Source organism: Lactuca sativa, chromosome 7 (assembly GCF_002870075.4).
Source record: "Lactuca sativa cultivar Salinas chromosome 7, Lsat_Salinas_v11, whole genome shotgun sequence".
Taxonomy (NCBI): Eukaryota; Viridiplantae; Streptophyta; class Magnoliopsida; order Asterales; family Asteraceae; genus Lactuca; species Lactuca sativa.
Window position 1 is genome coordinate 153266899 of NC_056629.2, and position 5958 is coordinate 153272856.

Sequence of the window (5958 nt, forward strand, 5' to 3'; positions counted from 1 at the left end):
CAACGGGACTTGAACCCTCGACCTCAAAGAGGGAGGACACCACCTGATACCGCTTCTTTCATTATGGTTGGTGAAACTTTGATTGTTTACATAAAGTTTATTTCCAGGGAACTTTGATTTATTTTGAAATAATTTTTTAGGATATGAATGGTTTGGTCTTTTTTTAATTGATCTCCATGTAATGGGAATAAAATTCATGTTAATCTTATTCGGTATTTGTAATTAATGCTTAAAAATCTATGATTTTTCTATGGTTTGATGACTTTTCCATTTAATGTAAAATCATAATCATATTTAATTGCTTATATTCTTTTCATTTTGGTCTATGTTGATGTATTTTTTTAAAACATAAGTTTTACTTAAGAGAGCTAGTTAATTGGTTTTCTATATAGATTTGTGGTTAAATGATTATGTTTGTCTAAGAAAGGTTATTTGAGGTTTGATAATGAGAGAATGAGTAGCTAGGGATTCTTGGTGAAAATAAATTTTTTTTAATGATGAATCAAACTATTGGAAATTAAATAATGTTTGACGTCATAATTGGTTAATCTGTTAGTGGTTTGGTGTTAAAAGAAGGATCATTTTTGGAATAAATGTCAATGTTTTTGCATGAATTGGAGTTTTATGGGAAGAAATGGTATTTTTGGTTATAGATAAAAGAAGAATTAGTATAAAATTAAGAGAGTGGGGCATATTGGTCGTTCTTTGGCTATTTCTTGTAGTCACGGGTGCGACTGGTTCTTTCTTTTAAGAAGGCGTAAGATTAATAGAAAATAACATATGGTCCTTTTTTTGTTTAAAAGAAATAATGACAGTTCTTTTAACCTTGATTATAAAATATGGGTTTTAATATATGTGGTATGAAAAATCAAAGAATGGTGGATGATCTAGTGCAATAAAAAGAATAAAAGATAGAAAATGACATTTGATTCTTTCTTGGCTGTTACCAAAAGTGATAGGTTTTTTCATTGGTGAAAGGAATTTTCTTAATACTTTTAGGAAGGGGATGATCATAAATTGTTTTAATGTTCAAAAGATTTTGTGCGTTAAAAAGACAAAAGGGTAAATTGGTCCTGTTATGGTTATAACTAAATATGATTAGTATTTTCAGTTTTGTAGAAATTCTCGAGACTTTGGTAGGAAGGAGGAAGCAAGATACGATGTGAAGATTTGAATTTTTGGTACAGTATCATGACCAAAGCGTATTTTGGTCCTTTTTGGGCTATTGCTAAATGGGAACGATTTATTATAAGCTGCATGATCTATGAAACTATGACAAGCACGGGAAAAAAGAGGTGGATCTGATGCTTTGAAGATTAGGTGTACCAAAATTTTTAAGGGATACATTGTCCTTTACTTGGTCAGTGTTAGGCTATAAATGAATCAAACGGGGGTTGTTCATATTCGTTAGTTTAAGTTAGATGAACAAACGAACGAACACAAGCGAATAAATGAATGAGTTTTCTTGTTCATGTTCATTCGTTTAACAAATTATATTGTTCGTGTTTGTTTGTAAACATGCTAAACAAACATAAATAAACGAACATAAATAAACGAAAATAAACAAACATATTGAATATATATGAACATACACAAACTTATAATATAGTAATGTAACCAACACAAATGAGTATATATTAACATAAAAATGAACTTAAATGAATGAACATAAATGAACAAAATAAACGAACTTCACAAACATAATTAAATGAATGAGACCATTGTCCATGTTCGTTCGTTTAACTAAAAGAACAAAAATTTGTGTTTATGTTCATTCATTTATTAAATAAACGAACTTCCTACCGACCGGTTCAGTTCACTAAACGTTTGTTCATTTATTAAATAAACGAACATAAACGAACTTTCCGTCGAACGATTCACGAACAGTTTGCTAAACATTCGGTTCGTTTACAGCTCTACTCATGTATGAGCATTTTCCCAAAGTACCCCTTATTTTATTTTCTAAAAAAAATATTTTCCATTAAGAAAAACAAAAGTGCTAGGTTAAAAAAAACGATTTTACATTTTGTTTAATTGATTTTATTTACATATTTAGTCTTTGTAATATATATATATATATATATATATATATATATATATATATATATATATATAGGTTTAGGTTATTTTGTTTAAAGTAATTATTGTGTTATTGTATGCATAAATTAGGGCCAATCAAATTTACTTATTTTAAGAAAGCGATTAATATATATTATTGAATTAAATATAATTGACAAAATCATCTTAATTAATTACAAGGGTAATTTATTCAATTAATGTAGATTTAATAAAGGAAAATTGCATTTTTTTTAGGGTTCATAGATTCTATTAATTTTAAAAATCCGATTTTACGAATTATAATTCTTTTAATTCGGACATTCTGACAGAATATGTTTATGAGTATATTCAAAAATAAAAATATTCTTGAACCATAAATAATAAAAATATTCTTGAACTTATTTCTTAATAATGACTTTAAAAACTTCTTATAGAATAACAAATTCTTGAACAATCAATTGACGAATAAAAACAAAAAATACATTATTTCTTATAGAATACGGGTAACAATTGTTAGGAATTACATTTATTGTTAAAGTATAAAACTAAAAAAACTTTCAAAACGGGAAAGAAAACATCAAAATCTGACAACGACACTTATACATTCTAAAAGAATAATGTTGCTTAGAATCACTTTCAATTTTGTGGTCCGTTCTTCAAGCATCAACTTCTGTGAAAACAAAACAAAATTGTAGTTTAGATTCCAATAATGTAATAACAAATGAAAAATAAAAGACTAAATTCATTTGGAAAAAGACGTGGACTTGTGAATTTCACCAAAACCAATAAACAAGAATTGTAGAACATGCATAAATTAGTGAGAAAATTTCCATACTCCATTCCAGCAGAATTAGAATTCATGATTCCATTTCAACAAAATTAGAATTCATGATTCCATTCCAATAGAATTGGAATCTCACCAATATCATCCATTGAATCATCTACATAAACAAATTAATTCAAAATGAAAAAAGCATCAAAGCATCTATGTATTTTACTAATTGTTCTAGACTTGTACAATTCTAATTCAAACATAACTAAAAATGAAATATAGTTAAACAACTCAAAATTAAAAGTCTAAGTCTAATATATTAATTGAAACCCTTTCTTAACAGTTCTAATTGAAAGCCAACTTGCCTACTTCCCACTAAACAAATCTTTCAATCCAATTCAGATTCAAACCAAGTTTAAAACCCCTAAAATTATTCATGCTTAGATGGAAGTTTGAAGCCAAGACATGGGAAAATAATTAATACCATCAATGGTGTATCATTATCAACCAATCAAACAAACTATCAATTGTATCAATTATGTAACGACACAAAAATCACGACTAAAAATTTCTTTTAAAACATTACTAAACCATGTTTATAAAAACGTATCATAAGTCATAACATAATTTTCGAGTATTAAATTCAAAACATAATCTCATTATCAGAGTAAAACATTCCCCAGGCTAACTGACTATCGTGTGTGCACTGCAACCTCTCCGAGCTCCTCCTTTGAAAACTGAGTACCTGAAACCAAAACTGAAAACCGTAAGCACGAAACTTAGTGAGCTCCCCCAAACTACCACATACCATACAACATATAAAGCACATACTGGGCCTTGCCCACTGCATCGGACCAAAGTCCGGAAACTGCATCGGGCCGAAGCCCGGACTAACTGGGACCATGTCCCCTGCATCGGACCGAAGTCCGGAAACTGCATCGGGCCGAAGCCCGGACTAACTGGGACAATGTCCCCTACATCAGACCGAAGTCCGGAAACTGCATCGGGCCGAAGCCCGGACTAACTGGGGCCTTGCCCCCTACATCGGACCGAAATCCGGAAACTGATTGGGACCTTGTCCCCTGCATCGGACCGAATTCCGGACTAACTGCATCGGACCGAAGTCCGGAACTAACTGAACAAAGCATAACATAAACATATCAACTAACATGGACACACATATACTGCATACTGCATCGGGCCGTGACCCGAAACACATAACACATAAATCCTGTCTGAGCCACGAAGGCATCAAACATACTAACTACTGCATCGGACCGAAGTCCAGAAACTACTGCTAGCTAAACGGGCCGGCATTGTGGCCTTAGACCCGTTCTTACTGGAAGGAAACTCACCTCGAAATGTTGACTGCTGAAAACTCGAGTAAAAGATCCCCGTCTACTGTCCCGGCTGCTCTCCGGCTATCATGACAAGTCAAACACTAAATCAAAAGGGGAATCTTTTGATGGGTAAAATGACCATTTTACCCCTGCTATGGCATGGTTCACAATATAGCCCAAACCCTCAATTCCTTCCAAATCCATCCATGGCCTCGCTAAAGGCCCACTAATGGCCCAATTTGCTCCTTTGGGCCCAAATCCCTTTATTGGACCTTACTCAAGCCCAATGATAATCCTTGGTCCTTAACAACTGAATTCTGATGGCCCATTAAAGCCCAGGGTCCCTAAGTCTCAACTCAGCCCACACCGAGGCCCGAAATGCAATAAGCCCAACTGACTGCGCTACACGGGGCGTACTCTAATGTACGCTTAGCGTACTGGCCTGCTAGAGAGTACGCGGGGCGTACCTGCAATTACGCTCGGTGTACTCATTCTGTTAAGACACTTTTCATTTAAGTGCTTAATACTCCGACTCAAGAGCCATAAACTTAGATCTAGGTCTTATTCTATGCATTAAGCCATAAAGTCACTGACTTGGTGACTTTGTATGGCCCAAACCAACCCAAACTCTCAAAACACTCTTCTACTTCCATAGAGGGGAATAGATCTCATGCATGGACTTAATAGGACCACAAAGGTCGAAACTTTACTGCTTCTGGGACTCATATGACTCTAAGGGAGGCAACCCTGGTCTTAGAAACGAGCTTAAGTCATAAAGTCCCAATCTTGGGACCAAAAGGTCCAAAAACTTGCACTAAGGAGATCTAAGAGGTTAATCATCAAGCTTAAGACTTTTTACCTTGCAAAGGTCCGAAATGAAGCACTTATCCCAGATCTACAAGCTCTAGCCTCAAAGGTTCCTCCTTGCCAACCTTCTTCTCCTTGCTTCCAAGCTTTAATCCACCAACATAGGTTCTCCAAGGTCAAGATCTCATAAAATGGAGGTAGGGACGTTCTAGGGTTTCTTCTGAGGTTGGGGAGGCTCATATGGGGGCTATAGTTGGAACCATAATGTCCTTTATATAGTGCTCAATCTGAAATTAGGGTTTCATGACTTTTAGCGTACGCTGGGCGTATGCCTTGGACATCCACGACCAAGCTGCCTCATTACTCTGGGTGTAACCCAGCTTACGCTGGGCGTACCCACGCGTGCTCCAAACATGCATGGAGGGCCTTCCATGCAAACTTTTCTCTATAAGGGCCATTCTCGCCAAATCTTCAAAGTGTCATAACTCCTTCGTTCTAGATCCGTTTCTGATGAACTTTATATCCACAGAAAGGTGGCGAGAAATCCTATGCTTCTAACAGCATAACCCGACCCGGAAACTTCTTGAATAATAACTCCAAATTAATAAAGGACTAAAACTCCCCTGGCCTTGGCCTCTGAAATTCCATAAACGAATATTTTAGAACAGGGCGTTACAACTCTTCCCTACTTAAACTAGACTTCGTCCTCGAAGTCCGCTATGGTCAACTATTTCACAACCCACTTACTGCTTACCACAGGCTATGCACTGGACACTTTTCGCTATTTAGCATTGAGTATCCATCAATCAACTATTCGAATTCTACCATAGTCCGATTTCCATTACTGCCACTGACTGAAAATTTTTGTTTTCCCTTATCCGCCTTCCGGATGAACCGAGACCGCCCTGGTCCTTACTGATGCCTCCATATCTGGTTTACCGGACTCCTACCGGTTACTACACCCCATCGCAATCTCATAGT